Below are 25,431 nucleotides of genomic sequence, written 5' to 3' on the forward strand. Positions count from 1 at the left end.
TACCGGCTTTTACCGGCTTATCGGATCAGCTGATAAGCGGCTTAGCGGCTTAGAAAAAGGGGGGGGACCGCAGGAACTCGCAAGACATTTTCGTCTTGCGAAGCAAGCCCATAGGAGATTCGTTTTGCGAAGCACCTCCAAAACGGAAAACTCTTTCGTCTAGCGAGTTTTCCGTCTTGCGAGGCATTCGTCTTGCGGGGCACCACTGTATTTCATTTTATTTTTACATTTGGAAAGAGGTGGTGTCAAGGGAAAAGAAGAAAACGCACCTTTTGGCACATGGCATCATAAAGAATTGTGCTGGAGAAGCAGATGTAGAAACTCAACATCCCATTCCAACCATTGGCCCCTCCCTCTCTTTTTCACAAATTGGCACAGTTTCTCTTCCCCGTTCCATTCCCCTTGATATAAGGCACGCTTTATGAATGTTCCCCCCCTCCCTGCAACTTACACAGATGCTGCAGCTGAGCTGTCAAAAACACACACCAGGCAATAACTGAAGAGAGAGAGCCTGTCTTCCAAAAACCACTTAAGCTCGTTGCATCAAGGTAGCCTAACAGGAAGTTACAAAGATATGTGTCTCCTGGTATCCATTCCTATGCAGCGCGCAATGAAACAATAAAAGGCAAAGCATCAAAGTCAAGTTGATCCTACCTAATGATTCACCGTGGGAAGGTGACTGTGAAACAACGGGGGAACAATTACGCAAAGAAGAGAGGGTGAAAATGGAAGGGGCACATGAAGCAGGAGGAGGGCAGGAAGGAGGCGGAGGGGAAACTATAAAGGATGTAATGATGTGCAAGATGCTTCAGGAGTGAAAGCAAAGTACAGCAAGTGAAAGTACAACAAACAGAGAAAGCCGGGTTTCCCCAGCCTCTATGGGAGGGGCGGGCAGGCTTAAGGGCTGTGGGGGCTCCTTGGTTTTTCACTAAAACCCAGAGATCTACCGAGAGCGGGCAAGTGCAAAATTATTGTTGTGGAAGGCAGGCATGGAGTTGCACAACAAGGAGATGTGTGTGGGTGGGGGGGGAATTCTTACAGAAATGGGAAAGGGAATTGAAATTGATGCAGTTCTACATGTTCGTTTTTGGTCAGGAACACAAATCTAACTAAGAACCTGTTCTATTAATTCCAGAATTGGCGCATTGACGGTTCGCTGTGTCTTTCTGTTCTTACTACAGCAACTTTGTGCATGCTGCTGGCGCTGTGGTCTAAATCACTGGGCCTCTTGGGCTTGCCAATTGGGAGGTTGACGGTTCGAATCCACGCAACGGGGATGAGGCAAGGAAGAAGGGCTACCCTTATGCTATTCATATAATCAGTTATCAGTAATCAATACATTTGAGGGGTAAAAAATCCCCTCAGATACAGGCTAAATTAATCCACAGGAACAGGAAGAGCTAAACCACAAAATCTCCAAAACTCCGTGTCCTGTCATAACTAGGGGAGAGGTTAGACAGAGCGTCACTGCAAGCAACAGAAAGCAGAAGTAGAACTCCGTGCTTGACCAGTGCTTGACCAGGAGCTGGAAGCATGGCAAGAAGCTTGCTAATTGGCTAATTTTCGCTGGCGATATCGTGACTGCCTCATGGTTGTCTCATGATCTATGATTTGCTGTGATCTGCTCAGGTATAAAGACCTCTGGATTTCTGCCAATCGGGGTCCCAGTTCCTTTTGGAAGAGATTCCAAACTGGGCCCTTATTGCCTGGCAATAAACTTCACCTTCTTATTCTCCATTGCTGCGTCTGCCTGATCCTTATTAATGCCAAGTGGGTACCTGCTTACGTTCACGTGCATCAGGGTGAGCTCTCGTTGCTCTGTCCCAGCTTCTGACAACCTAACAATTTGTAAACACACTAGTGCAAGTAGATAAATAGGTACCGTTGTAGCGGGAAAGTAAACAGCGTTTCCGTGCACTCTGGCACTTGTCACGGTGTCACGTTGTGCCAGAAGTGGTTTAGTCATGCTGGCCACATGACCTGAAAAGCTGTCTGTGGACAAACACCAGCTCCCTTGGCCTGAAAAGCAAGATGAGTGCCGCACCCCGTAGTCACCTTTGACTGGACTTAACCATCCAGGGTTTCTTTACCTTTCTTTACCTTTACTTCTGCAATACCAGGAAGCAAGCCATGGTCTGTGCTATCATGTCATCTACATACAGGCTCACTTCTTGTTTCTTTCCAAACAAACCATAAACTGTGACCAAGGTTTGTATTTGGTTTGCCTGAGGGAAACGAACGATAAGCCCCAGTGCGGTCACAGCACAAAGCTAGAGTATAATGAGGCATGAGGAAGGACAGCCACTCACATTCAACTTTAATTCATGGTTTAACTATGGTTTGTGACTTGAGTTGAAGCCAATCAGCATGGAAAAGGGTTATACAAATAAACTGAGGCTGGCACGAAGGAATTGAAGTCTTAGGCAAAGAGTGCATGCCAAATGCTCTGTATAAAACTTGGAAATAAAAACAGAACAATGAAGGATTCCTAATGCACTGGTTTTGCTGTAAAAACAAGCCCAGGAAATACAGGGAGAAATTCCAATGAGGAGAAATGCAGCAGCTCCCATAGTTGTAAATCACGATGAAAGCTTTAGCAAAACTAGTCTTCAATGCAGCCTGATGTACGGTTTAAAAAACTATGTGCCTTGGCATTAAACAAAAACATACAGTGCATTTTATTGCATCCAGATAGGAGACAGTGCAATTTATTTTTCAGTTAATAAAAAGAAAAGCTCATTTTGCCATATCCAGGCGCAAGCTATAAGAAGACTGCCTTCTAAGAACAGCCACGCAAATGCAAAAAGGAACAATCCTATTTAAATCAGATCCAAAGGCATGCAAGACATTCAGGGACACATAATGGTGCAAAATGCCATTTTATATAGAAAGACAAAGTGCTGCATTTAACTTTTACCAAGTTATTCTTATGGAATGTGCATGCGGTACGGCTTTTTAAAAAAAAACACACACACACCAAGCAAAGCATATTTATGACCTTGACTTGAAGACTGCAGCTTCTTGGTGAGGAATCAAGGAGGGAAGAACCTCATTAATAGTAAACATTCTGCATCATTTGCATTTGCACACTGTTCCTTAGAACAAACATATTTGCCCCTCTTTCCAACACAACTACACTGTGAGTGGTCATGATTCATTGAATCCCCCATCCTTTGTGTGCAAATTCTGATGTTTGACACAGCAATAACATGCTGCAATTATATCAGGACCAGAAATACTCATACACCACTGCCATGATGGTGGAATGGCTGCCATATCTAACACATGGCCATCTCAGGTAAGGGGGGGGGACATATTGGAATGGGAAACAATGGATAAAGGGAATACCAGCCACAATTCCAGCATCCTTGGTGATACAGGTACTTCTCAGCGATCTCAACAATGCCCTTGCACCACCTGAAACAGAGGGACCCAACCCCAACTCACAGTGGTGTAGCCTGGGTTGCCAGCACCCAGGGCTGCGTGGAAGGGTGGTTGGAAGGAAGGGAAACTGACAGAGTATGCAGTTTGCATCACCCAGGAGATCCCAGCCACAAAGATAAGAAAAGAAAAGAAAAGTCATTCTATTGTCTGGAGAGGTCACCTCCTGGTCAGGGCTGGATTTAGGTTTGATGAGGCCCTAAGCTACTGAAGCTAATGGGGCCCTTTATATCTCCAGTTGTCCTTTGTCAACAACAAATTGTTGCTGTTTTTGTGTGTTGAATATATGCTATATGGTAATTTATGGACCTAATAGGTATTTAAAGACATAATGGGATCAAAATAAATAAATTATGTATTACATGAAATAAATCAGTAGGCATAAGACCCTTAGTCCAGTGTTTCCCAACCTTAGGCCTCCAGCTGTTTTTGAACTACAATTCCCATCATCCCTGACCACTGGTCTTGCTAGCTAGGGATGATGGGAGTTGTAGTCCAAAAACAGCTGGAGGCCCAAGGTTGGGAAACACTGCATGCTGCCTGATCGTCAGTCTACAAGCACTCTTTAATATTAGATAACAGGTACAACAGCTTGACCTACATTCAGCTGTGCTGCACTAAGGTCCGCCGCTGCATGCTACATGTTGCCATGCAACCACTCTATGCAGAATGTAGGCACCCTATATATAGAAAGGAGCAAATTAGTGATATTTTAGGGAGCAGGCTAGCAGGTGGGGGCAATGACTTACATCATAGGAGCCTACACAACACAAAACACTGCTGCTGTATGTAGGTTTTATTTCATTTGTTTTTTATCTTACATTTTGGAAATGTACATCCAGTTATTCTTCCTTTAAATTTTTTTGGGGCCCCCAAGAGAGTGGGGTCCTAAGCTATAGCTTGTTCAGCTTATATGTAAATCTGGCACTGCTCCTGATGTACATGGAGAAGCCGCTTTCAAAGTAGCCCAGTGATGGAAACTCACAGCTGTATTGAGGCAGCACCGGATGTTGAAAATTTGTACATCTAACAATTTTGTGCCAAGGGCAACTGCCCCTCTGCTCCCCATGCTAAACCACTGCCATCTCATGCTTTCTCTGTAGTAGCCCTCTGCTTATGGAATGCTCTCTCTAGGGAGGCCCACCTGGCACCATCCTTACCATCCTTTCTTTCTTTGTTTGTTTGTTTTTTGCACCAAATGCATTTTAGTGGCCTGGGTATATAGGCAGCAGCAATGGCATTTTGCTGTATTGCTAAATTTGTTTGTAGTAATGCTTATGATTTCATTTAATGATGTATGGAAGTGAGAGCTGGCCCATAAAGAAGGCTGATCGCCGAAGAATGGATGCTTTTGAATTATGGTGCTGGAGGAGACTCTCGAGAGTCCCATGGACTGCAAGAAGATCAAACGCATCCATTCTGAAGGAAATCAGACCTGAGTGCTCACTTGAAGGACAGATCCTGAAGCTGAGGCTCCAAGACTTTGGCCATCTCATGAGAAGAGAAGACTCCCTGGCAAAGACCCTGATGTTGGGAAAGATGGAGGGCACAAGGAGAAGGGGACGACAGAGGACGTGATGGGTGGACAGTGTTCTCGAAGCTACCAGCATGAGAGTTTGACCAAACTGCGGGAGGCAGTGGAAGACAGGAGTGCCTAGCATGGGGTCACGAAGAGTTGGACATGACTAAACGACTAAACAACATGGTTTCATTATTGTATATTTCAATTGGTATGGGCATGACCACCAGGACACTATATCCTGGATTTTCTTTTTTGCATGTTATTCACACTGCCTGGAGAGGGAATGTTGCCATGGGTGCTGGCTCCATCCCCATCTTCCCCTGTGCAGCGTGTTCCATGCTGCCCACACACTCCTTTGTCTGTGAAGGGGAAGCTAGGCCAACCTTGCTGGGCAGCATCCAAGCAGGCTTCATCCCTCCCAAAATAATACATCACACTTCCTGTCAGCTGCATTCATCTCCCCTGGGCAGCCAGAGATGCTGATTCCCACCCCCAGGTCAGAGAGAGCAGAATTTAGAGGGGACAGGTAGTATCATGCTCCCTTGTGTGGGGTTGTGTGGCTGGATGGCTGAGTGTTAATGGGGAATGTGAATGCACATGAGTGTGAATGTGTGTGTGTGTCCTCATCCAATTTTTAGCTTTGGCCCCACCAACCTCTGTCCCCAATCCCTTCTCCACCACCAGTACATGGCCCCTGACCACTTTCCCCTGACATAACGTGGACCTGTCTGAAAGAAAAGCTCTCTACTATGTATCAGTGCCTTCACCATCCAAAAACCCACACTGACAAACCCAAGGGGCTGAACCCTTATTTAACACCAGAGTAAGTTACTGTCTTATTGTCACAGAAAAGAAAACACAATATGCTGTGCACTGTAAAGCATTGGAAGAATATAGTGTGCCTTGCCATAAACCTTACCTTAACAGACCTTAAGGGAGAGGAATGCTAGTGAAACTAAAGCACAAAAATGCCGGGGAAGGGACTGGTCATTTTTCAAAAAGGACAACCAGGACTAATCCATTAGCAATAAACTGTGTAGGAAATCTTCACATTTCTCCTCCTAGCTGTCCCTCTTCCAGCACTAAACATCCACTCCTTCAGAAATCTGTCACCTTCGCTTTCCTCCCTCCTTCTGTTCTTTCCACACTGTCAAAGCTCTCAGGTCAAGTCGCCTGGGATCATGTGCCTCTTGCCCCCCGACATTTGTTTTTCCTAAATGGAAAGCAGCCTATGGGGCTGCAAATAGGAGCAGAGGAGTGGTGGGGGATGGGAGGGGATGCTTAACCCATCCCCCTTCCTGCCATTTGCACCTTCCCTCTTTACCCCCCCCCAAAAAAAATCCCATGGGAAGGAAAGCATCTAAGCACAGGAGGGATGTGAAGGAAGGGGAAAGGGGAAATAGGCTGCCCCTCCCCCAGGGTACTCTTCACTCCCAACTGCATCTTTCTAAGGCTCTTTTTCATGCAAGGTAGAGATTGAGGGGGGTGTGGCTGCCGTGTCCCCACACTACCCTTCAATGCTCAGATCCCGAGTTGGCGCTAAGATGGCCATGCTGCTCAGGACTGGTGTAGTAGTAGCAGGAATAGTAGTAGTAGTAGTAGTAGTAGTAGTAGTAATATATTTATTATTTTTTATTATTTATACCCCACCCATCTGCCTGGGCGTGCACAGTGGGCTCCATTTTTCCTCCACCCCTCACCCCACCCCCAGCATGGGTGTGTGGCTGCATACACACAAGCATCCCCCCTGGGCAGCAAGGGGACATGTTCCATCGCTGGGTCCACAGGTTACCTGACTCCTGGGGTACAGCAAACTTTCATCTATCTATCTATCATCTATCTATCTCTACCTACCTACCTACCTATCCTCTATCTATATCTCTATCTATCTATATCATCTAGCATCTAGCATCTAGCATCTATCTATCTATATCTATCTATCATCTATTTATCTTTCTTCTATTTATCATTGTCTATATCTATCATCTACCATCTACCATCTATCATCTATCTATCTATCTATCATCTATCTATCTATCTATATCTAATCTACCTACCTAGCTACCTAGTATAGTTCCTTTATTCCTTTATTCCAAGAGGTGATGCTTGCCAGCATCATTCCTCTGTCTGTTCCATTTTCTTTTGTGAGGACTCACTTTACTTTTCTGTTGAGAGCTGTCAACCATAAAGACCTTTATGGACCGAGGTCATCTTCATGTCAGTGCCACTGTCTAATTCCCCCCGTATGCATCAAAATCGCTGGCAATAACTTCAGAACTACCTTCATTTTACCTGTACAGAAGAGGGAGAATTGTTTGCAGCTTATAGAACAGAAATGCTAACTTGCAACACCAGTGTTACACATTAATGAAAAGCCTGCCATCATGGTGGGTGACGTGAAACATTTTTGTTTAAAACTATTCTGGAGTGTGGCCCTGCCTGCCTGCCTTCCTCTTCCTTAGTCTCACTTTTGCCCTTGCAGAATTTATTGGGCTGGAGGATAAAGACTAAAGGACCTGTCATTGGCTCTGGATGACTTACTTCTGACAAAACATGCAAAAGACTGTGAAGTTCATTTCAGACATCGTTCGTGACTCCACATCTACAATCGGTGGCCCAAAAGGTTATCCAAATTTATCTCTGATTCCACATAGAGATGTGTCGATTGAGGAGACTACAACTTGATTTACAGTTCATAGATCTGGTGGAGGAGAGCTACGCACAACTCAGGCCTTTTTAAAAATGGAAAGCCAGAGTCAAAATGGGCAGATACAGGGGGAGGGTGGAATGGGCAATTCAACAAAAACATTGGGGCAATTCAAAAGCCCAAATCACGAGAATGTTGTGTGATGACAGGTGATGTAAAAAAAAAAAGTGTCTGACAGCAATGCAAAAAGTAAAATACAGTGGTACCTTGGGTTACAGACGCTTCAGGTTACAGACTCAGCTAACCCAGAAATAGTACCTCAGGTTAAGAACTTTGCTTCAGGATGAGAAATCATGCAGCTGCGGCGCAGCAGCAGCGGGAGGCCCCATTATCTAAAGTGGTGTTTCAGGTTAAGAACAGTTTCAGGTTAAGAATGGACCTCCAGAATGAATTAAGTTCTTAACCCAAGGTACCACTGTAGCCCACACTCTCCTAGAACTACAGATCATGGTCTCCAGCTTACCTCTTTCTCCTCTGCCTGCCCTTGATCCTTCCATTGCTACTCTTCGCAGAATAGGTAAAGGTAAAGGGACCCCTGACCATTAGGTCCAGTCATGACTGGGGTTGCGGCGCTCATCTCGCTTTATTGGCCGAGGGAGCCGGCGTACAGCTTCGGGGTCATGTGGCCAGCATGACTAAGCCGCTTCTGGCGAACCAGAGTAGCGCACGGAAACGCCGTTTACCTTCCTGCCAGAGCGGTACCTATTTATCTACTTGCACTTTGACGTGCTTTCGAACTGCTAGGTTGGCAGGAGCAGGGACCAAGCAATGGGAGCTCACCTCGTCGTGGGGATTCAAACTGCCGACCTTCTGATCGGCAAGTCCTAGGCTCTGTGGTTTAACCCTCAGCGCCACCCTCTTCGCAGAATATTCACCAGTAATTCTAATCTTATAGAATATGGAGACCCCTGTTTTAAGAAGTCATGTGTAGCTGTCAATGCTATGGCAAAGGCTGTGATGCCAGAAACATCCACAATGACATTCTTTATAGGGACATGATTAGGGCATTAACTGCGTTCGAGTTCTCAGTTCTGGGGATTTCCCAAAGAATTTAAGCAAGAAAGAATGTATGTACATGGAAAATGCACGACCATGTTTCAGTGATGCACATAACATTGGACAATTCCAAATTTTGCTTTTTAAAAAATAAAACTCTGCCACAATCTTTCCCCCTACCTCTGCTTCCCCATATCCCAGCTCCTCTCCCCCTGCACCACTTAATGTCCCCTTCCCCTGATAACAGGATCTCATTATAGGCAGCTGCACAGTTGCAAACTTTTCAGAACAGAGTGTAGAAAAGAAAAGAAACCGCAAGGCACATGGATCAAATATAATTAGCGAGGCAATTTGATGTGCTGTTCTTAAAAGCTGCAAAGGTTATTCTACTGTTTCCATTTTGTTACAGTTCAGCAATATTTCATTAAGCCAAACCACATAATAGTCTCTCTCTCTCTCTCTCTCCCTCTCTCCCTCCCTCCCTCCCTCTCTCTCTCTCTCTCTCTCTCTCTCTCTCTCTCTCTCTCTCTCTCTTTCAGTTGACCAGCAATATTGACTCAAGAATTAATATGCCACCAAAAGGCAGGAGAAGGCAGCGCAGTTTCGACAAAGATAATCCTTTTCTCAGCACTCCTCTCCCATCCTCCAATCTTCTGAATCAGTGAGAAGGATGATTTGAATGTCTTAGTCAAAGGGAAAAGAAATGTTGAAAATAATAAGGAACATTAATCACCGGAGGCATTGCATGAAAGGCTGTGTCATACATTAGTCCCAATAAGACATTTTTTGCCACATATAATGAACGTCACGTGTACAGGAAAATTAACTGTGAGAGGAAACAGGCACCTGTTTAACTGTGTGAAGTCCACTTAAAAACCAATATGGTGTGTTTTTAATGGTGTAGGCAGGCTGCAGTTCCCATCCAGATGTTAAGCCTAGCAGTTCCTGCCTCTTAAGGAGGGAAGGGCAAATCTGTCATGTAATCATAGAATTGTAGGGCTGGAAGGGACCCAAAGTGTCATTTAGTCCAACTCTCTGTAACACAATTTTAGTTGCTCATTTTTCCACATTTCCACATGCTAGTGATTTCTTTTTTAAAAAAGTCCTCATGAGAATTTACCAACATTTTAGTGCATTCTTTTATGTAATATACAGTTTGTTAATGCATTTCTGTACATTTTGCAAAGCATGTTTTCCCTAATATTCACATTTGCCCCAATATATCGAATGTTGTATGCTATTTTCACTGCTATTTTCATTTTATGCAATTTAAGCGTTTTGGCACACATTACCTGGTTTCGGAACTGCATTACAAAATTCAGAGATGCCTAAATTTCAAAGACTGCCCATGTTAAAATTCGTGCGTCGTTTCAGAAAGTGTGAATTGGCTAGATTCACTTTAAAACATGAAATGAATCAAATTCCTCCAGCATCCTTATGCCAACGATGCAACAGGGGGATACTGGGTTTAGCATATGACCTACAGATCACTACTCATATCATTGTGTGGCTAGATGTCAGGGCCAGCCTGCCCATGAGGCAGGGTGAAGCAGCTGCCTTGGGCAACAGAAGTCAAAGAGGCACCATCTGCTCATCCCACCCATCCTGCTCATCCCACCACCGACAGAGAAGCTGGGACTGGTTTCTGGCATGAGATCTCATGGAACACATGAAATCTCATGCGATTTTGGTGCGATCTCACCAGACATCGCCGCCGCCACAGCTAAGGGAGGCTTCAGCAGGGCATGGTGGCAGCACAGTGGGGGACAGCACGACACCACATTCCCTTTCCACCTTATGCAACAAAATGGGATGTGCTGGCCTTGCAAGATGCTGACAGTTTGTACCAGGCACCAAGATGTTCTGGATGTGTGGTGAGAGCAGGATGGGGCAAGGAGATATTTACACCTATTCCACCCTCCTGTCATGTGGCCTAGGGACCAATCCTCAAAGCTTGGCAGCTCATCTGCAGACTCAGCTGGCAGTGGCCCCTCCCAGAAGCTCTTAGACAGAGTTCAGAATAGAGGTACTTTACACGGGCTTCCTATAGTTAGGATTGCTCTATCCATAATGTTCCATATAGAAAGGCTTGGTAAACATCTTAGAAATAAAGGAAAACAACAACAGCAATTTTGTTGTTGACAATGACATTGCTCTTACATGAAAACCAAACTAGGTCCAAACATGCTGACATTCAGGTGGGTTGTTCCCATCATTCTGAACTAAATATATTCTGTAGCGTGGAATTTTCCTTTTCCTTTTTAGTACTCCTGTTCTCCAAAATTATATCTTTGAAACAAAAGACAAGTCCAGTGGTTTTCAACCTGTCTGCAATGAAACAGTGTCATTCCAATGCTTCTTTGCAATGCAGGTGCAGACTTTGGGTATTCAACTGCCTCTTCTAATTAAAACACACACACACACACACACACACACACACACACAAACACACAAACACACACACCACAGCCCCTGATTTGCTTGTCTTACCAGACAGTCTAAATATTTGCTTCACGATAACTCTGCAAATACACATTCACGTTCAATCACACCTGTCATATTCTATTAATAACCTGCGAGGGACACAGGGAGGATGTGGGAGAAGACAAGAAGCAGAGAAGATGCTGAAGGGGGTGAAAAAGACTAAGAAGGGGGGAAAAATCCAAAGGTCACCACAGCTGAGAAAAGCAAGGCAGAAGCACAGTCCTTTCACTAGGACCGAATCCGACAGCTTTTGTTGACGACTGGCTCGGGGACATGGCGCATAACCAGCAGAGGACCTTGTCATGTGCCTCCACTTCGAATGGACTCCCCTGCATAGCTTGGCAGCCCTCACAATGGCTATTGTGTCACTGTTCCAAGAAAAGAAAACACACACCGTTCTCTGTTCCCTTGCTTTTTTGAAACCTCCACTCCTCTCTTTTCAGGGTGCGTGTGTTCGTTTTTAAGCCTGTAGATAGCACCAAGCATCAAGCGAGCTTGACCTCAAAGATGCAAGGAAGAAAACAAAATGCTGGTAACACCCCCCGCCCTCCCCGAGAAAGAAAGAAAAACATATGCTGCCATCTAAGAACAGAATTAGCTCCCCGGTTTTTAATACCTGCAATGGGAGAGTGATAATAATTGTGCGTGACAACTTTCCTCCTCCTCTCAAAATAATTACGGCTCTCTCCAATTCAGCATCTGTGTTGCCAGATGTTACTGTCAAGCACGTAAGCAGTGGGCACAGGCCCTGCACAGAACTGGCCTCCATCCCAAATTATTTGAATATGTCAGCAGAGGCAGGTGGCTCGCCGTGATCCAATGTCTGGAAGGGCATTGCAAAATGCAAATCTAACTAAGAGGAACAGGAGCGGTGTGGGGTGCAGGGAGCGCTAGGACACATCAGAGTGCATCCAGCAGGTTTAGACATAATCACTTCTGGGTGATGAAGATGGGCATTTCGGCTGTAGCACGGGGAAAAGGGCAAAGTGGTTAGAATTAAAAGTGCGTGTGGGGAAGAGCTGCCGCTCTGCGGTAGGGAAACTGCGTTGAATGCAGAAAAAAGTCCCCATGTTCAACCCCAGACACGTCTGGGTAGAAAACAAAATTCTCCTCTTTAAAATGGGAGGGGTGGTTAACACCCCAGAGGACAGGATCACACTTCAAAACGACCTTGACAGATTAGAGAAATGGGCAAAAACAAACAAGATGAATTTTAACAGGGAGAAATGTAAAGTATTGCACTTGGGCAAAAAAAAATCAGAGGCACAAATACAAGATGGGTGACACCTGGCTTGAGAGCAGTACATGTGAAAAGGATCTAGGAGTCTTGGTTGACCACAAACTTGACATGAGCCAACAGTGTGACGCGGCAGCTAAAAAAGCCAATGCAATTCTAGGCTGCATCAATAGGAGTATAGCATCTAGATCAAGGGAAGTAATAGTGCCACTGTATTCTGCTCTGGCCAGACCACACCTGGAGTACTGTGCCCAGTTCTGGGCACCACAATTCAAGAAGGACACTGACAAACTGGAACGTGTCCAGAGGAGGGCAACCAAAATGGTCAAAGGCCTGGAAACGATGTCTTATGAGGAACGGCTAAGGGAGCTGGGCATGTTTAGCCTGGAGAAGAGGAGGTTAAGGGGTGATATGATAGCCATGTTCAAATATATAAAAGGATGTCACATAGCGGAGGGAGAAAGGTTGTTTTCTGCTGCTCCAGAGAAGCGGACACGGAGCAATGGATCGAAACTACAAGAAAGAAGATTCCACCTAAGCATTAGGAAGAACTTCCTGACAGTAAGAGCTGCTCGACAGTGGAATTTGCTGCCAAGGAGTGTGGTGGAGTCTCCTACTTTGGAGGTCTTTAAGCAGAGGCTTGACAACCATATGTCAGGAGTGCTCTGATGGTGTTTCCTGCTTGGCAGGGGGTTGGACTTGATGGCCCTTGTGGTCTCTTCCAACTCTATGATTCTATGATTCTATGAAATGCTGAAGAACCTCTATAATAATGAGCTTGGTGGACCAAGGGTTCGGCTTGGTATGCCTCTGGCTACCGATTTCAGGAAATGAGAAGGGGGGGCGAGTGTTGTTGCTCTTGGGTGCTGTTTTCAGGCTTCCCACTGAGAGAACAACATGCTAGAACTAGATGGGCCTTTGGTCTTCTTAGGTTCTCTGGTCATCTGCAGATACATTACCCTGATTAAAATACCAGTACATGCAAAGGATGCAGCCATACAATCCCAGGCACTTTGCAGTTGCGCTTGCTCTTTAAACCACTGTGTGGGTTGTGTGTGTGTGTGTGTGTGTGTGTGTGTGTGTGTGTGTGTACAGTGGATGCTTGGGTTGTGAATGTGATCCGTGCAGGCAGCACGTTCACAACCCACAGCATTCGCAACCCACAGCGCCGTGTGTGCGCATGCACGGGTCGCAATTCAACGCTTCTGCACATGCGCAAGCACCAAAACCCGGAAGTAACCCACTTCCGGTTTGGCGTGGTGCAGAACCCGAAAATGTGCAACCTGAAGCATCTGTAACCTGAGGTATGACTATATATGTGTGTGTGTGTACACATATGGTGTTCCTTTTTTATTAATTTAAAATATAATAATGTACAAATTGCTGGTCATGTTTGAGACTTTGGGAAAATGATTGTTTATCCAGTACTAAGAAATCGTTAATAAGATGAATGGAAATTTTAAAGAGCTGCTTGACATTTCATTCTTAGCGATCTGGAGAAACAAAAGAGAGGCTGAATAGATTTCTAACGAGCATTCCTAATGTTAATTGAATGCTTATGAGAGAGTGTCCATGGGAGTGTGAGAAAAAGATTAACTTTATCACAGCAGGTGACTAAGATGAGCAGTAGCATTTAGGAGTGCTTACAAAATTATCCCTACCTGAATATCTCCCTGGATTTTAGGGGGGGGGGGTTTGAGGGGGAGATACCTGATCTTCTTCCTGGAGCAGCACAGATATGTTAATGTTTTGCCAATTTTTCATTCTGATAACCAGACATTATTCAACCACAGAGAACGCACAGTTTTGTCATTTTCTTTGGTGTGCATTTTGTTCTTCCATACGGGTTGGCTCCAGTTCGGCATATGTGTACACTGATTAAATTTCAGTGGGAAAAGAAAGTGTCACCTGATTCCACAATCATGTCGGGACTCATTTTGGTGCTGCGATCTCATCTGTAGGCATATGCCTTAGAGCCTATTACAGGCATCTCAGTACACTCATTGTGCATGCATAAGAAATAGATTTTTTAGTGTGGTCACATAGTGTGTAACTCCCTGCCTATGGAAATCAGGCAAGCAACTTCACTTTGTTCTTCTCTGCAAAAACATGTTTGATGTGTACAATATTAGCACAGATTCTAACCTGTTTTTTGGCTGATCGTTGATTTTAATTATATTTCGAATGTTTTAAACAATGTTTTAAAACTGCTTTAACTTATGTAAACCTCTCTGAGGTTTTATTACTATCAAGCAGAGCAGAATATAAATCTTGTGCGGGGGAGGGGGGCAGACATATTAAGGTCAGGGAGTCAGGGTGAAAACTACAGCAAATATTTGTCATTTCCAGAATTAAATTTGATCCTCTCTCACGTTAAAGAACAAAGAAAGCAGGGTGAAGCACAGGGCAGAACACCCCCCCCCCCCGTGATAACAATAATTTGTGGAATTTGCTCCCCACAGAGATGCGTCTGGCTGCTTCATTGTACAGCTTTCAGAGAATGCTAAAGACACATTTATTTACCCTGTTTTTTGACACTTGAGGCAGGGGCAGGTTTAGGTTTGTGCAAGTAGCACTGGGTGCTGAGCAAATGGGAGGGGGCGCTGTCTCAAAGCTTGGTAAGCATGGTGCTGGGTTTTGGGAAAGAGGTGTGAGGCTCTGACAGGGTCCTAGAGTCCTCCCGCCTCCTTCTGAAAGCCTAGCTCAGGGATAGGCAACCTAAGACCCGGGGCCAGATGTGGCCCAATCGCCTTCTCAATCCAGCACGCAAACGGTCCGGGAATCAGCATGTTTTTACTTGAGTAGAATGTGTCCTTTTATTTAAAATGCATCTCCGGGTTATTTGTGGGGCATAGGAATTCGTTCATTGTTTTTCTTCAAAATATAATCTGGCCCACCACATGGTCTGAGGGACGGTGGACCGGCCCACGGCTGAAAACGGTTGCTGACCTGTGGCCTAGCTAGCACTTTCCCAACTTTGGGAAGAAGCTAAGAGACCTTTCCTCACCTTGGTGAGTTGATCTTGCTCCTGGAACTTCTTGTGTGTCCTCTTCTGCACCCTTTCCAAGTCCACAGTATTTATTTATTTTTTTGTATTATTATTTTTGAGACTAATAATCTTTCAAGCATGATGATGAATAATCACCTCAGGTGTCATTGATGTACACAATACCAGTTTCAATGCCGACCAGCATCCTTCCAGCTCATCATGTTATAGATACAAAAAGTAGCACGTTATGAGACATCCTCACATAACAAGCTTCCTTGTTCCAGCTCTGTATCGGTGGTGGCACTGATGGCCTACAGTAGGTGAGATGAACGTTTGGACCTCCAGATATGGAACACTGGAGGGTCAAAGGCCCCTACACACCTGGAGTAGAGAAACATAATTGTGTGATATATAGTGCCAAGGAGGTAGCCACTGACCATGAGGGGAAACTAACCAGGATATGGAACAGCACATGCGCCAGTTTTCCTTTTCAGTAGACACAATACACATGTACCCAATAAGGATGGGGGAGTTAATTTATTTCCTGAACATGCCACTTTCATATGTGTTCCCCACTAAGTCTTCTGCATCCCATTTCTGCCTTACTCTTAATTTTTTAAAAACACACACAGAAAGTTCCCGATTTAAATCTCAATATTCCAACAAAAAACGAATTCCTAAGCATGCTATCTCTCAAAATACGCACTTCATATTTCAGAAAATTCAGAAAACCGACGAATTACTAAGCTCCAATTTGTATATTTGCCCAGAAGGGATGGAACACATCAGCCCATATTGAAACTCAACTTCTTCAAGCTTCTTCAAGCATCCCTACTATCTGGCTGTCAATCGGAAAGCATTACATAACAGCACAATGAGACCAGCACAATGGTTTGCACTGAGAGTGAACACTCTTCCCCACAACCTCCTCCCTCTCTCCATACACGTTCTCCTTGTTTGAAAGTCATCGCACTCCCATTTCAAAGCTAAGGAACATATTGCTAAAAAAGAAGTTATTTGCCTTTGAATAAAATCAATTTTGGTTGTGATTATTTCAGCCTGATGCTGAAGTACCCCAGGAAACTCATCAGCTTTCCATATGAAATGAACTGTGACGAGCCGTCTCCTTTCAGTAAGGCCACTGCAACATGCCGCTCATTGAAACTGATTACTATTCAGACAACGTCAATTTCATTATCCCCGATCGATTCCCAGAGAACAAAAAATAAAAAAAAAAATAAAATAACCCTCACTCCTCAACGGCCTTCATTCTTGTCACTCCTGTTGTGAGCATGGAATGAACAATAGTTCAATTCAGTACAACGGACCTGCAGACTGGCGATTCTCTGCAGAATTGGGAACTGCCTGGCCTGTCTTATTAGCACCCCTTAGGTAAATGGCTGCTTGCAGGATTGACGACTTGGAGGAGAAGTCCCGCGAGAAGCAACCGGAGGAAGACTCATCTCCCTGGAGGCTTGTGCAATTTGATTTGTGTACACAAGGCAGGAAGCTAATTGCTAATTGTTGCGGACACATGCCGCAGAGCTGCAGTAACATATTTAACAGCACCATACATCAAGAGAAACCTAGTTTCCTTTTCTAACAACATCGAAGCGTTTGAGAATTTCTTGTGTAAGAACAATATGGGCTCTAGGGAGAATATGAGTCCCTTGCTACAACAGCTCGGCTGGTTACTGGTCTGTTTCCGGGCACAATCCAAAGTGCTGGTTATGACCTATAAACAGTGCTTCCCCCCAAGAAAAATAGGTGCCAGAACTCACCATGAAGTTGTTACAGTAAGTCGCTGAGTGACTTGGGGCAGCCCTGAACAGATGCCAGTTTGACAACAGTCGTGTTCACTGCCTGCGGAAGTGCTAAGCACTACAGTAAGCTGTCTGCCTAGCTGGTTTTGGGTTTGCTCCTGGTTCTGGTGCAGGTCAAATAAATGCGCCCCTGCCTCCCTTGCTGTCGGAACTGTACTCCACCTGGTGGGAAAAGCACTGCCTATAAAGCCCTAAACAGATTAGGTCCAAGCTATCTGAAAGACCATATCTCCTCATATGAAACTGCCTGGGTTCTGAGATCTTCAAGGGAGGCCCTTCTCTCAGTCCCGCAATCTCCAATGGCACATTCAGAAGGGATGTGGGAGAGGGCCTTTCTGGAAGCTGCTACTAGACTTCAGAATGCCGTTCCCAGAGAAGCTAGACTGGCTTGGTACTTGTTGCCCTTCCGACAGGAGGTGAAGACTTTCCTGTTAAAGCAGGCTTTGGGGAACTGAGAACTTTTAATGGAAGGGCTCATGCTGTGCTGTTTTAATAGATTTTATATTTCTACATAGTTTTACTTCTATCAAGGCTTATTTTATTATTTTTTAACAATTGTTTTTAGCAGTTCTTATTTTTGTCTGTAAACTGCTTTGGGAAAAGGTTCCACATACATAGTAAAGGTAAAGGGACCCCTGACCATTAGGTCCAGTTGTGACCGACTCTGGGGTTGCGGCGCTCATCTCACTTTATTGGCCGAGGGAGCCGGCGTACAGCTTCCGGGTCATGTGGCCAGCATGACTAAGCCGCTTCTGGCGAACCAGAGCAGTGCACGGAGATGCCATTTACCTTCCCGCTGGAGTGGTACCTATTTATCTACTTGCACTTTGATGTGCTTTCAAACTGCTAGGTTGGCAGGAGCAGGGACGGAGCAAGGGGAGCTCACCCTGTCATGGAGATTCGAACCGCCGACCTTCTGATCAGCAAGTCTTAGGCTCTGGACTTAACCCACAGCGCCACCCGCATCCCTCATGTACATACTTACATAATTAGCATTTATATGTATATATCATAAGGATGCAGGAACTTGCCTACTTTGGTCCACCTAGATTTATCTATTGGTCCATTTAGCATCTACTGCCTGGTAGTAGCTCTGCATCTAACTTGGGAGCTTTTGCAAAGCATGTGCTCTACCTCTTCGCCACAACCTTTCCCTCATCACTTTAAAGCACACCACAAAGCATTTCACATATATTATCTCAATAATCTTGCTCTGGGACTGCTATTATAGTCTAGTACAAGGGTAGGCAATGTGGTGCCTTATAGATGTTGTAAGGTACAATTCACATCATCCCAAATGAACAAAGCCTTGTGGGGAATGGTTGAAGGAGTTGGGCATGTTTAGCCCAGGAAAAGAGGAGACTGAGAGGAGACTTAATAGCCATCTTCAAATAATAATAATTAATAATAATTTATTATTTATATCCCGCCCATCAAACATCTCAAGGGCTGTCACATGGGAGAGGAAACAAGCTTGTTTTCTCCTGCTCCAGAGGGTAGGGCCCAAATCAATGGCTTCAAGTTACAAAAAAGAAGATTCTGACTAAACAGCAGAAAGAACTTTCTGGTGGTAAGAGCTGTTTGATAGTGGAACAGATGCCCTCAGAAGGTGGTGGACTCTTCTTCCTTGGAGGTTTTAAAGCAGAGGTTGGATGGCCAACTGTCATTGGATGCTTTAGCTGAGATTCCTGCATTCCAAGATAACCTTTGGGGTCCCTTCAAACTCTACAATTCTACAATTCTATGATCCTCACCCAGCATGACCAATGGTCAGGGATGCTGGGAGTTCTAGCATACAACATCTGGAGGACTACGCTTCAAATAGGAGGACATGTCAATACCAGGTTAAGTGTGCATTGCAAACTTAAGTCCCTACGCTGCGTCAGCTCTCTAAGTCAATATGTAAAAATGCTGGCAGCCTCATCAGCTCCCGCAACTGAGAGGCTATCCTGCCCACTTCCCCGAAGATCCACAGGATGGTTAATGAAAGCTGATACGTTTAATTCAGTAGCAGCAAAACCCTGATGATTGTTGAAGCAATTACCAGGGACTGCTAATTAAACTGTTGAGGCTTTTCGCTCTGAAAGGTTTGCTTCAAAACCTTTCCTCAAAGGATGCCCCAGGGATAGCTAAGCAAAACTGCTGACTCTCTCAGAACTATCATAGGATCAGGCCTCAGAATGTCTTTGATTAATACCAAGGGCGAGGTGGAGCAACAGAACAAGGAAAGATAACCACTAGATGCACACTTTTACCTTACACAGAACTGTGGTTTTTTTTTTTCAGATGTTGCCTGCAAAGTAGGAATTTAAAAGTAACAATTTATGGCCAAAAAAAAAAAAAGAAGAAAGAAAAAAGTGGAAAACAAAACAAAACAGGGCAAGGTCGAGTACAGTTTCAAAAACAACCAATAGGAACAAAAACGATGCTACTAAGATTGCAAGTACCATGTCTCAGAGCCAGGGAGTAGAGAAGTGGGAAACAGGATGAATGCTAAGCCTGTTTAGCTCAGCCTCATGACAAACCAGCACAGAACACTATTTTAAAGGCTTGTTTTCCCTTTGCCAAGCCAATGGCTGAACAGGGTTTGGATCCAGTGTAACCTTATGCTGGCTTGCTTTACACCCATTTTTGTGTGCATAGGATTGCTCCATTAGAGACCCACATGAAGAGCAATTCATAAATTAATCAAATAATCACAGTAATAATTAAAATAACCCCTTTTCTTACGTTGCGCATTGCTGTTAGGCGATGTCATTTTTTATGGGTTGGTGGTATACAGTCACAAGTGCTGTACAGTGGTACCTCAGGTTAAGTACTTAATTCATACCGGAGGTCTGTTCTTAACCTGAAACTGTTCTTAACCTGAGGTACCACTTTCGCTAATGGGGCCTCCCGCTGCCGCCATGCCGCAGGAGAATGATTTCTGTTCTCACCCTGAAGCAAAGTTCTTAACCCGAGCTACTATTTCTGGGTTAGCGGAGTCTGTAACCTGAAGCGTATGTAACCTGAAGCGTATGTAACCCGAGGTGCCACTGTACATTTTATGCTGACGTGCCTCTTTAACTTTGGAGCAATTTCTATATGCTAGCACATTATGGGAGGAAACACCTGGGCTTCAGCCGACACTGTTCATTATAAGCCTCTCACCGTTGTGCTACACACGCAAGGGACAGCCTACTAATTCTTTCTTACCTACAAACAGGTGTTTTATGGCCTTCAGAAATTGTTTCAGTGCAGTGTGTTAAGTGCTGGAGAAATGTGTATACGCACATACTGTTTTTGGATTTTCACTAATTCCCTGCTGCAAGAAAATACCGAATGAAGGACAAAGTAAATCCATCACGTCGCAGATGAACACAAAATCGTACACCCCTAGAGACCTGCAGGGATGCATTTGTTTGGTCGGGTAGCAAACGGGATGCCCTCCAAATGTTGCTGGACTATCATTACCACCATCTCTGACTAGGGATGGGGGAGAAATTTGATTTAGGTGATCCTACCAAATCTGGTGGGAGATGGGTGGCACTGTGGGTTAAACCACAGAGCCTAGGACTTGCCGATCAGAAGGTCGGCAGTTCGAATCCTCGCGATGGGGTGAGCTCCCATTGCTCGGTCCCAGCTCCTGCTCACCTAGCAGTTTGAAAGCATGTCAAAGTGCAAGTAGATAAATAGGTACCACTCTGGCGGGAAGGTAAACGGCGTTTCTGTGCGCTGCTCTGGTTTGCCAGAAGCGGCTTAGTCATGCTGGCCACATGACCCGGAAGCTGTACGCCAGCTCCCTCGGCCAATAAAGCGAGATGAGCGCCGCAACCCCAGAGTCGGCCACAACTGGACCTAATGGTCAGGGGTCCCTTTACCCTTTACCTTACCAAATCTGCACATTCCAAAATAATATGTGAATCAAAACCTTCACAAATCTCCGAATTTTGCAGTCGGAGTTCGCCAGCTAAGTAATGTGTACAGAAATGCATATAGTAGGGGAGAAATGTGTATAAAAAGGTATACATTTGTGAAAATAATGTATACACATTCATTATATTGCATTTGCTTTGCAAAAATGTGCCTATTGGGCAAAATTGCAAAAAAGTGTTTTTTTTAATTATTCAAAAAATGTTTAATAAAAGAAACATGCACTAAAAAACTCATTTTCATGAGGAATTAATTTTAATTCAAATTGCTGCAGAAATGTGGAAAACTGAATTTAAGATCAGAAGAGTTAGGTATGGGGAAATTCAAAGCGGACCAATCCATCCATCCCTATCTCTGACCACTGGCCATACTGACTAGGAATGTTAGGTTTTGTACTCTAACAACATGTGGAGGGCATCATATTCGCTATGCCTTGGCTGGCACATGGGGAATAGTCTTATGGAGAGTTAGTTAGACCAATGGTCCATGTAGCCCAGTATTTTCTGCAGTGACTGGTGGGAGCTATCCAGGGTTTTAGACAGGGGGTTCTGAAACCCTTACGTGGAGATAACGGGTATTGAACCTAGTGACTTTTGCAGGCAAAGGATGTGCTCTACTGCTGAGTTGCAGCTTGAGCTGAAAGGGAATCACGATGCAGAAATTCAACCCCATTGGCTCAACTGCATTTTCACATGCCTTCCACCATCACCACTCTTGTCTTTGGACCGGAAGGCCAGCAGAATGGTTTAGCAGGTAGTTTCGGATAAGACGAATCATTTTTCCTATTGTTTGGATTCTGCTTCCATATTGGCATGACTTATTAGTGGATAATTATAATGTGATATCTTTTGATGAGCCTATTCATATCTATATGATTATTTAAGTTTTGTTAGTATGTTTTGTAATTGTGAGTGGATTATCTTGAATATGTTGCCATGTTTTATAATGTGAACTATTTTGACACCGTGAGCTGGCTTGAGCATTGTTTACCACAGAAAAGTAGGATACAAAGAAACTGATGACACGGACATCATTTTACCCCACATATCTGCTGGAGGAGGGCTGAAGCTCAGTTACAGAGCGCCTGGCTGTGCAAAAGGTCCCAGGTTCAAACCCCGACATCTCCAAGTTGGGCTGGGAACGTCCCCTCTCTGAAATCCTGGAGAACTACTGCTTCCCAGTACAGTTGTACCTTGGATTCCGAACACCTTGGTACTCAGACGTTTTGGCTCCTGAACCTCCCAAACCCGGAAGTGAGTGTTCTGCTATGCGAACGTTCTTGGGAACCTGAATGTCTGATGGGGCTTCCGCAGCTTCCAATTGGCTGCAGGAGCTTCCTGCAGCCAATCAGAAGCCACGTTTTGGTTTACAAACATTTTGGAAGTCGAACGGACTTCCAGAACTGATTCCGTTCAACTTCCACGGTATGTCTGTACAATACTGCACTGGACAGACCAACACTCTGACCCCATAGATGGCAGCTTCCAATCTGCCAATATTTCTGTTGACAGAATAATAGAGACAACCCGCTCACAAATTTAGATCCTTATACACCACTGTTGAGTGATAAGTTTCTTTCAGTGTTATTATTGGAAGCACTGCTGATGACTACAAAATGAAAGCTCTCTTTGTGAAATGTCCTTCCTTAAGGGATCGCCACCCCAAAAAAAGCAGCCCAATGAGAACTCATCATTTTCAGTGGCCATGGAATACTGTGAGTGGTGGTAGTGGAAAACCAGGAAGGGAATAGGAGTGGAACACAATGGAGTGTCCTGGGAAAGGGCATGTCTTATTGGAACCCTGAACATTTTGTTGATGATCCCACTTGTAGCTATACTATGATTAGCTCTGTGTTTAGGGGTAGCAGAGATTCAAACAAGTTAACACATAGTTAAGTAGAACATCTGCCCCACCTTCTGGCTCAGTAATTTTCAGTGTGGCATCTGCAATACCAGACAGAAAAATCCAGTGCCTATGGAGACTAAAAGCTCTTCATTTCTTTTGGATTTTTAATGCATTTTAGACAGCTCTGGTGATATTCAGCCCTGTTGTTCCGAAGCTTGACTAGCTCTATTACTGTCCCTTTTTGGGTGCTCCTTTCTCAAAATTCCTCTTTTGGGGGTCTTAAATACACAAAAGCAATCATCTCTGCCTGTGCTTTCAGACTAATTAGCAAATTCAACACAAGCCAATAATTGGAACGCTAGTATTAAGCATTTCTGCAGGGGCAGTGCTTCAGAAGAAACACGGTTTGCCAGGAGCAAATGCCAAGAGGGGGCAAAATGCCAAGAGGGGGCAAAATGTCTTGATTCACAAACTGAACTGTGGGAAAGTTATGCATTTTAAGAGAGCTAGCGGTGTTGACTTTATATTACTAAGAAGAGCCATAGCTGTTCTGATATCAAGATCTACCAAGATAAGCGGGATCCACTGGATCACTGGCTGGAGACATAAGTTCCCATCCTCAGCTCAGTTGGAGAGACCAGGATATCCCTCCCATTCCCAACTGGCTCAGCCAAGCCCTGTAGATCTAAGGTGGTATAAGGGGGATTCCAAGGGTGTGGCAGGCTTGGGACCAAAAGGGGAGAGATTTAGGGTTGATCCTAAACCCCTTCAGATCAGTCCCATGACCTGACAACTCAGCATAACTTAATATTGCAAAAAGAGTGCTGTAATTCAAACCTCACTCACTGGATCATTGAAATATTCCATCAACGGTGTCTCTGAAAAATTTTACACATCACCTGAGAAGACAGGTGAACTAATGCCAGTGTACTGGAAGAAGCAAAGATCCCCAGTGTTGAAGCAATGATTCTTCAACATGTTGTGCAGATGCCTGATGATCATCTTCCGAAGCAACTACTTTATTCCGAACTTAAAAATGGAAAGCGTAATGCTGTTGGTCAACAAAAGAGGTTCAAAGATTCTACAAAAATGTAGTATAAACACCGACAACTGGGAAACACTGGCCCGCAAGCGCTCCAATTGGAGAACAGCCTTTACCAAAGTGTCATGGGCTTTGAAGATGCTCAAAATCAGGACAAAAGGGAGAAATGTACTAAGAGGAAGTTATGTTTGGCAAACCCTCACCGTGATCAACTCCCACCCGGAAACCTATGTCCCCACTGTGGAAGGACGTGTGGATCTAGAATTGGCCTCCGCAGTCACTTATGGTCTCACTTTTAAAACTTTACTTGGCTACAAGTGATCGCCGGAGAAGCAGTAGTACCGGTAATTAAAACACTATTTTAAAGTCTTGTTTTCCTTCTGCCAGGCTCAGGCTGGCTCAGCCAAGATGCAGTTTGGATTTGGTATACTATATGCCAGCTTAATTCATGTTATCTTGCTATATGCTTGCTTCTTGTATATAGGATTGCTCCCTAAACCTATTCATTTTTTCTTTTTTCTTTACCATAGCCATTCAGTGTGTTAACCAAGGAGTAGGAGGAACAATTAGTATCATAAATGATCTGAAACAGGCCTTGATGCCTCGTGGCAGTTCCACACAGTGCTTAAAGTCCATGGGAGTACCTGGAGTTAACGATTTCAGTCCAAAGCAGAGCCTCAGGGAGGGAACTGAACAAGAGAGCTTGCACAAGTAAATAGAAAACAACTTAAAATAAAATAAAAAACACCTTGTGAATATGGTTAATGCTGATGGAATAGGGGGTTAAAGAGACACTATTTTTTAAAAAAGAGTGATAAAGTTCTAGAAATGTGGGTATTTGATTCAAATAATCTTGTGGGTGAATGTTTCTATGTTCCCATGTAACAGATGCTGGTTATCATTTATATTATTTTTTTTTCTCAAAGAGAAGCAGCATCTCTACTTTCCTTCTGGAAAGAAAACTTCCCCCGCACAGTAGGCATGTTTTACAAGAGTATGAAAACATCTGAATATGTATAATGTCGGCAGGCATGATAATCACTGCACAGACCTGGAGCATCCAAAATTGAATTTAGACAGTTTATATGTTCAGCAGGATCAGTTGGTAGTGGTTTTCCTGGGGCAATACCAATGGAGGCTAACGTGCGGGGTGGGTGGGTGGCAACAACACACATTTTGAATGCCCTTTAAAATATAGTAGTAATAATAATAATAATAATAATAATAATAATAATAATCCCTGAAGACAGAAAACAAGCAGTACAAGAGAAAGCTTCAACCTAGTCCTGTGAGCTACTCTCAGGGAGCCATAGTTTGACTTACTTTGCCATGTGAGATGCACTAAACACTTGTGCTTGTCACAAATGCTATTTCTGTTCCCACAATGCTTGAGACATCAGTTGCCTTTTGCATTGCTCCTAATTCCACCATGT

At 44.3% G+C, this 25,431-nt stretch overlaps 1 protein-coding gene across 6 annotated transcripts in view; it reads right to left on the minus strand.

Annotated features, from left to right (window-relative positions):
- Positions 1 to 25,431, minus strand: part of NAALADL2 (N-acetylated alpha-linked acidic dipeptidase like 2) — a 668,594-nt gene that overhangs the window by 379,764 nt on the left and 263,399 nt on the right. The gene's annotated exons all lie outside the window — the stretch shown is intronic.

This window comes from Podarcis vaucheri (genome assembly GCF_965113315.1).
Source record: "Podarcis vaucheri genome assembly, chromosome: 5".
Taxonomy (NCBI): Eukaryota; Metazoa; Chordata; class Lepidosauria; order Squamata; family Lacertidae; genus Podarcis; species Podarcis vaucheri.